This window comes from Macaca fascicularis, chromosome 7 (genome assembly GCF_037993035.2).
Source record: "Macaca fascicularis isolate 582-1 chromosome 7, T2T-MFA8v1.1".
Classification (NCBI taxonomy): domain Eukaryota; kingdom Metazoa; phylum Chordata; class Mammalia; order Primates; family Cercopithecidae; genus Macaca; species Macaca fascicularis.
In genome coordinates, this window is record NC_088381.1 from 121263626 (window position 1) to 121274882 (window position 11257).

The 11257-nt window shown below is 39.3% G+C and overlaps 1 long non-coding RNA gene across 1 annotated transcript in view; it reads left to right on the plus strand.

The window, feature by feature from the left end:
* LOC123574528 (uncharacterized) overlaps nucleotides 1-6432 on the plus strand; it is a 209871-nt gene extending 203439 nt beyond the window's left edge. The window contains exon 6 of the long non-coding RNA XR_010588486.2: nucleotides 4926-6432. This is a non-coding gene — a long non-coding RNA (uncharacterized lncRNA). The remainder of the gene's footprint in view (nucleotides 1-4925) is intronic.
* Nucleotides 6433-11257: the final 4825 nt, after the last annotated feature.

Sequence of the window (11257 nt, forward strand, 5' to 3'; positions counted from 1 at the left end):
ACAGATAGGGTCTTTATTCTCATGGAGCTTGCATTTTGGTGGAGGAACACAAGAGCACACCAAAAAACAATTATAAATGCAGAGAACTAAAGTGATGAGACAGAGAGTTCGATGGATTGACTAGAAAGCCCTCTCCAGGAGGTGGCTTTAAGCTGGTAAGGCCCCTAGGTGTGAGACAGTGTGAGACAATGTTAGAAAACAACTTTGTTGTAATAAGGCTTTCAGTTGGTATGGGATACAGTTTGGATTCATATTAGTCCATTTTCATGCTGCTGATAAAGACATACCTGAGATGGGGTAATTTATAAAGAAAAAGAGGTTTAATGGACTTGCAGTTCCACATGACTGAGGAGGCCTCACAATCATGGTGGAAGGTGAAAGGCACAATCTTACATGGTGGCAGGCAACAGGGAAGAGAGGCGAGCAAAAGGGGAAACCCCTCATCAAATCATCAGATCTGGACTTATTCACTACCATGACAACAGTATGGGGGAAACTGCCCCCAGGATTCAATTATCTCCCACCGGGTCCCTCCTACAACACATGGGAATTATGGGAGTTACAATTCTAGATGAAATTTGGGTGGGGACACAGCCAAACCACATCAGGATTCTAGCATATCCTTCCAATGTGGTGTCCAATTATTTCTTCTTAATTTAGATTCCTCCATCATCTATTGCATACAAAGGAAAGTGGATTATGTTTAGAATCATCAAATTAGGGTGGTTGACTGGTGCTCTGAAAAGGACTGAAGACCATGTTGGGAGACCTGGTTGGTCCTTGGATCTTCCACTACCTTGCTGTGTTAGTCATGCAGTCTCATTATACTTTGGCTGAAAAAAAAAAAACAACAAAGTGAGGTGCTTCTAGGATGAATATAAAGCATGATTCAATTATTGTAAACCCTTTGTTTTCATAAATCTGTGAAAAGAAAGCTGCTAAAACCTAAAAAGTGCTTATATTAGTAGCTTGAAAATTTAGGATAATTAGGTAGAGAGCTAAATTCAAAAGTTAGATATCATTAGTACTTTTATAATGAGTTTTAAAAATTCTTTGTCTTTTTTAGAAAATGGGAGTCTTTTTAAAAACCTACAGGAGAGTTTTCAAAACATTAGAAAAGTCAATAATCATTACTAGTATGTTTGTAATTTCTTTACTTTTAAGTTTTTCCTGCTTTCACAAACTTCCACAAGTAAATAGATGTGAAATGTCTTCAAGTTCTTAAAGTTAAGCATTCCTTTTGCAACAAAAATTGAACTTTTAAAAATAAATTCAATAAGTAAATTTAGAAAATGATTTATACTCTAATATCCCAAACTCTTCACAAGGAATTAAGAATTTTCTTCAACAATAATATCCCAAACACAATTTTATGAACAAGTGAGATTATACATATTTTTGTCTAGAAACTAATAAAAAGGCACTAACAGCATTACCTTCTGTAGTGCTTAACACTTTTCAAAACAATTTTATTTCATTTAATCCTTACAATTGCTTTGGAATTAAAGTGGACAGAATTTATTATTCCTGCTTTAGACAAGAAGGAGGCTCAAGAGTTAGAATTTTCTTGGAGTTGTGGCCGGTTGTGGTGGCTCACGACTGTAATCCCAGCACTTTGGGAGGCTGAGGCGGGCAGATCACAAGATCAGGAGATGGAGACCATCCTGGCTAACACGGTGAAACCCCGTCTCTACTAAAACTACCAAAAAAATTAGCCGGGCGTGGTGGGGGACGCCTGTAGTTGCAGCTACTCAGGAGCCTGAGGCAGGAGAATGGCGTGAACCCGGGAGGCGGAGCTTGCAGTGAGCAGAGATCGCGCCACTGCACTCCAGCCTGGGCAACAGAGCAAGACTCTCTCTCAAAAAAAAAAAAAAAAAAAAAAAAAAAAAAAAAAAAAAATTTTCCTGGAGTTGCATAGCTGGTAACTTAAGTTTGAATCTAGGATCCTGCTCCTATCTAGAGCTTCTGCTTCTAAAAATGGGTACACACCTAACTTAGGTTTCTCTCTCTCTCTCTTTTTTTTTTTTTTCCGGATTCCAAACTACTTTCAAGAATTTTCTAGAAGGCTTTGAGGCTGATGTGTGGCACATGAGTTTATAAATAAGTTTGGGCAGCTGTAGTGATTCTGCCACTTGCATCCCTTCTGCTGCGTCCCTGCTCTTTGGTGTCCTGCATGTCTGTCTGGCGCATCTGTCACTCTTGTGGGCCACCTTACCCATGGCCAGGGTGAGACCTGTGTTGGATGCATTGGATGTTTCCCTTGTTTTTAGAAAAACCTAGGCAGGAATCGTACATCTCATCTTGAGTTCATTTAAACATATTGTGGCAATGTAAAACTAAGACCAGACACTTTTGAAAGTATTTTTTTCATGGAGTATCAAATTTTAACAGTATGATTTCTAGTATCTGATTACCTTTGGCTTATTATCAGTCAGTAAACGTGATGTTTGGAGTGATGAGGAACAAATAACATGACTTTGAACTACCCTCCAGACCTTATATTCTACCGTGGTCACAAAATATTAGACCTTTCCATTAGAGTATGATGGAATGATTACGTGCAAGATTTTGAGACACTGTTATAAAATCTGCTAAATACATCTAGAGGTCAAAGACTGGGGGAGGGGGAATAATCTACTTGAAAGCTGTGGAGAAAAGATGGACAAAACACGAGGGAATAAATAAGAGTTGGGTTTAGAGAGAAGAACCAGACATGATTTTGTTCAAAACTTCATTCTTTATTCGCAATAAATTAAAATAAGGTGGATTTTTTTGATGAATCATAAGATAGATGTTGCATGAAAGGGCACTGGAATCAACAGGCACAAAATAAGATGGCCAAACACGGAAAAATGATCATAGGTAGAGCATTTGTTCCAGTTGCCTTTTATCTTTTACACCTGTGTTTGAATTCATCCAAACTTGCGTAAATCCTTTACACAGCTGTCGAAATTGCACCTGAAAAAAGGCTGAAGTAGTCTCAGACGGGCTAACATTTCATCATCCTGAATACTTAAACCCAAACAGGTTTAAACACTTTGCCAAACCCAAGGATAACGGGCTTCCCATTGATCTTCGTTCTGCTCAAATGTTCAACTGTGTGTGCCAAAATGTACACTGCAGCCTGCAGTATGTAGATTTCAACAATTTTTAGCTGCAGACAAGCTCAAAAACAAAGTTTTAACGATGGGAGTTCTCCTTTAAAATCTACGAAGAAACACATACTTTCATATATATAATTAGATAAAGAGCAGTTGGCCATTTGTACAAACAGATCTTCTAAATTTATTTTTTCTTGTAAACAAATAGTTTAATTTTGTATAATTCTGAAAAGATCTAGTCACATTTCTGGTATTTTCACTGGACTATTTCTGATGTGTAATCTGACCTCCGCAATCTTATCACCTTTAATTTGTGGTCTATAATTAATTTTTTCCATTAATAAATTATAAAGGTATATATCAACATTGTAATAAAATTCACACAGCACAGAAAGATATAGAACTAACAGTACAAGTCCTCCTTTACTCTGTTTCCTCCAAACTCACCTCCCCAGAGGTAACCTCTTTCAACAGTTTGATGTATATCTTTCCAGATCTTCTGTAAAATGCATTAATTTGCATATGTGTGTCTGTGTAATTATGAATAAGTTCTATCATAACATACTATGAATAAATACTATCATAACATTCTGCCATGATCTTTTCCTTAGAATATAATGTATTATCAATCTTTAAAAATTTGTCCAGCCTGATCAGTGAAAGGTGGTATCCCTGGGTATAGGATTTTCTCTGGGTGGGGACTAGATGCACTTAAACTATTTTCTTCAAACTTAATTCTCCACTCTCTGCTTCCTTGTTCATACTAGCAAAAGTTGGGAGGCTTTTTTTCTGGCTAAACATGGCACTAAGAGGAAGTGAATCTGAAAGTTGACCCTGAAGAAAATTTGGGGCTTGCCTTCATTATGGAAAAAAGAAAGGAAAATTCCACATAAGGGAGCTTTTTTCTCTGTGCAAAGCCATAGGAACCTGACTGCCTTCCTTGGTCAGACTATCTGGAGCTATCTTTATGGCTAACCTGATCCATGTTTTTTCCATTGTTTTTTCCACTGTGCTCTCACTAAGGACTACATTCAGTTATACATGTATTTTTTATTTTTTGAGACAGAGTCTCGCTCTGTCACCCAGGCTGCAATACAGTGGCAAAATCTTGGCTCACTGCAACCTCCACCTCCTGGGTTCAAGTGATTCTCATGCCTCAGTCTCCTGAGTACCTGGGATTATAGGCGTGCACCACCACACCGGGCTAATTTTTGTATTTTTAGTAGAGACGGAATTTCACCATGTTGGCCAGGCTGGTCTCAAATTCCTGACTTCATGTGATCCACCTGCTTCAGCCTCCCAAAGTGCTGGGATTACAGGCGTTAGTCACCAAGCCCAGCCCAGTTCTACATTTTAATGGGCTTCCCCTTTGGCATGCTTCCATACCCCTGCTGGAATGTTTATTTCTCCTCCTCAAAAGGAGTTTCTTCCTAAGGGAAAAGATGGATTTCCCTCAGTTTGGCAGAGAAATCCCCAGAGCAGACCCTTGCCTGAACTTTGTAAGTTGATTTGAAAATCGTTATAAAGAGATTTGGCTGCTGGGGGGGAACTTGAGAGAAATCTGATTGGCAAGATAATCGCCAGGCCATTGAAGATGGCATTGGTGGGAAGCTGAGGGTTAGTGGGTGTGATAGAGTCAAAAGACAAATTGATGTAAGCAGAATATCTCCAATGTTGAATAATGAGGTTGAAAACCTGACGATGTAACAGTGCTTTTAGTATTTGGCTTTTGGATCTGAGCCAGAATAAATTAAGGACAGAGTCCTGATAAAATGAAGTGACCTTCATTAATTATGTCACCATGTGCCATTTATTGTCTTTCAGCTTCAAGCCCACCCTTCTATATTCTTTAGCTGATGCTGAGACTGGGCCCTTGCAAACAAGTCAGCTTTGCCAACTGGCTCCCTATGAGGCTTTGCCATTGGGGGATACTAACTAGAGAAGACATGCCACTTCCTGTTTCTGTGACCATCACCCAGCCTCACTTCTTTCTCAAACCTGGAACCAGTACTTGACTCCAGGAGCAGCCATGGACTCCAACCAGCAGTTTTTCCAACACTCACAGAATCTGTTTTCTCTCATCCCCAACTCCTGAAATACCAGCCCCACAGCTGAGATGCTCCCTTGCTCAGAGATTTGAGTTTTTCAGCTCCCTGCAGGCCTACTTTCTAAGTTTTAATACATCTAGTCTCTTCTCTTTGCTTCCAAATCCTTAAGGTTGGTAGTTTCTTCCTGTAATTGTAACCTCTGTGATATCTTAATGTTTCCCTGTTGAATGTTCTGCTGTTCAATATCTAGTTAACAGTTCTTTATGGTACCCTATTTCTGTCTTTTTACCAGACCCTGACTAACACAGGCTCTTCCAAGATGAAGAATAAAGGGGAAACTCATGAGTTTCTATGTCATTCAGGAATGACACTGAGGTCTTCATTATGTGGGAGTGGTGAGAATATAGGGGAAGAGGTACATTTGACGAATGTCAGGTGGGAAGGAACCGATAGGACTTGATAATTAGAAACAGAGAGTGAAGACAGAGGGCAGTAGAATAGGTGAAGTTTCCATCCTGCTGGTTGGGAAAATGATATTGTTTTAGAATACTGGGAAAGTTGGGAAAAGAAATAAGTCCAGGTAAGGGACAGGCAAGTGGAAATATTTTAAAGGCATGTGGTAAAGTGGAACTGAAATTCAAGGGAGAACTGAAGAGGTGACCTCAACAGTGAGCATGGAGACAGTGGCTTAGTTCCCTGAGGATGTGAGGATGGAACAGCAGTTGGCCGGTAACTTGCAGAAAGGGGCTTAGTCTAAAGTCCAGCATGTGGCCTCCTGCCCATAACAAACACAGATAACCTTCTTTTTAATAACCTGTACAGGTTAGGAAGAACAGGAACTACAGGACCATTATTTTAACTAGAAGAAGGTATTAGTGATTATTTGAGATTCTGTTATTGCTTGCATAAGAAAACTTCACTTCTGGGTGAGTCAGTCGAATGGAGAGTCAAGGAACAAAGTTGCCTTTAACTTTTTATGATGGAAGCAGATGAGCAAGCTACATAAACAGCCACTTTACATGAACAGAAGACTATGAAGCTTGTTGTCATCAAATAAAACACACAGCAAAGCTCATCTGACACAAGATTGATAATATTCAGTTATTGTGCTACGTTGTAACTAGGCACAGGTGCTAAGAAGTTCTTGTAAAATATTGTAATTCATATTGATGAAAGTCAAACCAACTTTTTATACTTTCTACTTTTTAACTTTATCTAAAATGGATCTCTCAGAAGTTTTCATTGATATCATGTACTATCAATTAAAATCCATCTGTCAAACATGTATTGAGTTGTTATTATTTTCCAAGTATTGTGCTGGGCTCTGGGGGATAAAAATATGAACAGAATTGCCAAAAGTTGAGTTTATGTGTGCACTTAAATCTGAATCACATGTACGCTCCTGAGTGATCCATACATGTTTCTGCATAATGGTCCTGTATCCTGTACTCTGCATTCTCCTTGAGTACAAGTATGACTTCTTCTGATACCATTTCTTTCTTCAGTTGACAACCTTACTCCTCCCATGCCTGCCTTTTTCCAGCCCTCTGTGGGGCATGGAGGGGTTCTCCACCAGCATTTCCCATTCTAAGTTTCCTGGAGGGTAGGTGTCTTGACACGAGAGAACTTGGGCTCGTGATGTTGGAATAATAGACACACAGTAGACTGGACGGCATAGGCAGTAGAGAAACACAGGAAGAAGGGGATTTTCCTCCGTAGAAATGGACTGTCTTAACCGAAGGGAGAGGTAAAGGTTAGGAGGAAGAGCCTATGTTAGGGCTGGGAAAATAGCAGGGAGCTGACTAGGATAGGACACGTGCTTGAGTAGGATGGTTTCCTGCCAGAAGAAACTCTCACCCAGCAACTCTCTGGGAGGGGCCCTGAGTAACAGAAGCTGGTATAGTCTCTAACCTGTTCTCCCAAATAAGACAGAAAAACATATTTGAGAGAGATGCTGAAGAACATTGCCCCCTTATTTTGGCCCCTTGTGAGTCAGTCCGGATAGGTTAAATAATGTTGCTGTAATAAACAACCTTCAGATCTTAGTGGTGCAGCACTACAAAGATGTATGTCTCCCTTAGTTTGCACGTCTATCATAGGATGGCTAGGTGCTTTGCTCCAAGTCATCCTCACTCAAGATGCAAGCTGACAGAGCCTCCACTATCTGGGAACATCATTGATTTCTCAGTCAAGGGGAAGGAAAGGGCAAATCACACACTGGCTCTTAAAGGTTCTACCCAGAAACTGCATAAGTCACTTCATTTCCATGTCATTAAAGTAAGTCACACACATGATAATGCCATTCTTCAAGGTGGCAGAGAAGTATACTTCTACTATTTGCCCAGAAGTAACAGCACTAGAAACATCCTTCCTAAGATACCTATGTATTATACAATGAGTTACTGTTGACTCTTAAGGAGCAACTCTATGGGTAGGAATAGTGTGATTTTCCAGGGTCGCTGGAATGCGAATCTTCCACTGTCCTTGAAATATCTTTTTTACCTATTCAGGGATGCATGGAGTTCCTTTAATAGCACATAGTATTATGTGTGTTAAGTAAGAAAGGCTTAAAATATCTAATAAACTAATAATGCTTGTTTATATGGTTACAAATCTGGTCCTTTGCGTTTTGCTAAAAGGGAAGGACCCTCTACAGGGCATGAAAGACAAGGTGCTCTGCTGAGTACTGAGCATCTCTAATATGGGAGGGAGCTTTTAGGAAAGTTGTTTGGTTCAACCCTCTCAATAACTCAAGATGGTTTAATAGTTAAGAACATAGACTCTGGAGCTAGACTACCTAGGTTGAATCCTCCCTTTACCATTTAGCATTTCTGTGACCTTGGGCAATTCCATATTCCTCTGTGCTTCAGTTTCCTTATCCAAAAAATAGAGAGAAAAAAAGTGCCTACCTCATAGGGCTGTGAAGAGGAGTTAATGTTTGCAAAGTGCTAGTGACAAAGACTAGCAAAAGGTCGCTGTCTATAAAAGCATTGGTTAAATAAATAAACTATTTTATTTAGAGTTTATTACCAAGTAGTCTCATTTACCAAGAGGAAACTAGGGTTCACAGAAATTAAATAATTTTCTTGGGGAGAGGAAAGATCCAACATTTTTTTTTTTAATTTTTTTTTTTCTTTTTTTTCTTTTTCTCTTTTTTTATTTTATTATTATTATTATTATTATACTTTAAGTTCTAGGGTACATGTGCATAACGTGCAGGTTTGTTACATATGTATACTTGTGCCATGTTGCTGTGCTGCACCCATCAACTCGTCAGCACCCAACTACTCGTCATTTACATCAGGTATAACTCCCAGTGCAATCCCTCCCCCCTCCCCATAATAGGCCCCGGTGTGTGATGTCCCCCTTCCCGAGTCCAAGTGATCTCATTGTTCAGTTCCCACCTATGAGTGAGAACATGCGGTGTTTGGTTTTCTGTTCTTGTGATAGTTTGCTAAGAATGATGGTTTCCAGCTGCATCCATGTCCCTACAAAGGACACAAACTCATCCTTTTTTATGGCTGCATAGTATTCCATGGTGTATATGTGCCACATTTTCTTAATCCAGTCTGTCACTGATGGACATTTGGGTTGATTCCAAGTCTTTGCTATGGTGAATAGTGCCGCAATGAACATACGTGTGCATGTGTCTTTATAGCAGCATGATTTATAATCCTTTGGGTATATCCCCAGTAATGGGATGGCTGGGTCATATGGTACATCTAGTTCTAGATCCTTGAGGAATCGCCATACTGTTTTCCATAATGGTTGAACTAGTTTACAATCCCACCAACAGTGTAAAAGTGTTCCTATTTCTCCACATCCTCTCCAGCACCTGTTGTTTCCTGACTTTTTAATGATCGCCATTCTAACTGGTGTGAGATGGTATCTCATTGTGGTTTTGATTTGCATTTCTCTGATGGCCAGTGATGATGAGCATTTCTTCATGTGTCTGTTGGCTGTATGAATGTCTTCTTTTGAGAAATCTCTGTTCATATCCTTTGCCCACTTTTTGATGGGGTTGTTTGTTTTTTTTCTTGTAAATTTGTTTGAGTTCTTTGTAGGTTCTGGATATTAGCCCTTTGTCAGATGAGTAGATTGCAAAAATTTTCTCCCATTCTGTAGGTTGCCTGTTCACTCTGATGGTAGTTTCTTTTGCTGTGCAGAAGCTTTTTAGTTTAATGAGATCCCATTTGTCAATTTTGGCTTTTGCTGCCGTTGCTTTTGGTGTTTTAGACATGAAGTGTTTGCCCATGCCTATGTCCTGAATGGTACTACCTAGGTTTTCCTCTAGGGTTTTTATGGTATTAGGTCTAACATTTAAGTCTCTAATCCATCTTGAATTAATTTTCGTATAAGGAGTAAGGAAAGGATCCAGTTTCAGCTTTCTACTTATGGCTAGCCAATTTTCCCAGCACCATTTATTAAATAGGGAATCCTTTCCCCATTTCTTGTTTCTCTCAGGTTTGTCAAAGATCAGATGGCTGTAGATGTGTGGTATTATTTCTGAGGACTCTGTTCTGTTCCATTGGTCTATATCTCTGTTTTGGTACCAGTACCATGCTGTTTTGGTTACTGTAGCCTTGTAGTATAGTTTGAAGTCAGGTAGTGTGATGCCTCCAGCTTTGTTCTTTTGACTTAGGATTGTCTTGGCAATGCGGGGTCTTTTTTGGTTCCATATGAACTTTAAAGCAGTTCTTTCCAATTCTGTGAAGAAACTCATTGGTAGCTTGATGGGGATGGCATTGAATCTATAAATAACCTTGGGCAGTATGGCCATTTTCACGATATTGATTCTTCCTATCCATGAGCATGGTATGTTCTTCCACTTGTTTGTGTCCTCTTTAATTTCACTGAGCAGTGGTCTGTAGTTCTCCTTGAAGAGGTCCTTTACATCCCTTGTAAGTTGGATTCCTAGGTATTTTATTCTCTTTGAAGCAATTGTGAATGGAAGTTCATTCCTGATTTGGCTCTCTGTTTGTCTGTTACTGGTGTATAAGAATGCTTGTGATTTTTGCACATTAATTTTGTATCCTGAGACTTTGCTGAAGTTGCTTATCAGCTTAAGGAGATTTTGGGCTGAGACGATGGGGTTTTCTAAATATACAATCATGTCATCTGCAAAGAGGGACAATTTGACTTCTTCTTTTCCTAACTGAATACCCTTGATTTCTTTCTCTTGCCTGATTGCCCTAGCCAGAACTTCCAACACTATGTTGAATAGGAGTGGTGAGAGAGGGCATCCCTGTCTTGTGCCAGTTTTCAAAGGGAATTTTTCCAGTTTTTGCCCATTCAGTATGATATTGGCTGTGGGTTTGTCATAAATAGCTCTTATTATTTTGAGGTACGTTCCATCAATACCGAATTTATTGAGCGTTTTTAGCATGAAGGGCTGTTGAATTTTGTCAAAAGCCTTTTCTGCATCTATTGAGATAATCATGTGGTTCTTGTCTTTGGTTCTGTTTATATGCTGGATTATGTTTATTGATTTGCGAATGTTGAACCAGCCTTGCATCCCAGGGATGAAGCCCACTTGATCATGGTGGATAAGCTTTTTGATGTGTTGCTGAATCCGGTTTGCCAGTATTTTATTGAGGATTTTTGCATCGATGTTCATCAGGGATATTGGTCTAAAATTCTTTTTTTTGTTGTGTCTCTGCCAGGCTTTGGTATCAGGATGATGTTGGCCTCAAAAAATGAGTTAGGGAGGATTCCCTCTTTTTCTATTGATTGGAATAGTTTCAGAAGGAATGGTACCAACTCCTCCTTATACCTCTGGTAGAATTCAGCTGTGAATCCATCTGGTCCTGGACTTTTTTTGGTTGGTAGGCTATTAATTATTGCCTCAATTTCAGAGCCTGCTATTGGTCTATTCAGGGATTCAACTTCTTCCTGGTTTAGTCTTGGAAGAGTGTAAGTGTCCAGGAAATTATCCATTTCTTCTAGATTTTCTAGTTTATTTGCGTAGAGGTGTTTATAGTATTCTCTGATGATAGTTTGTATTTCTGTGGGGTCAGTGGTGATATCCCCTTTATCATTTTTTATTGCGTCAATTTGATTCTTCTCTCTTTTCTTCTTTATTAGTCTTGCTAGTGGTCTGTCAATTTT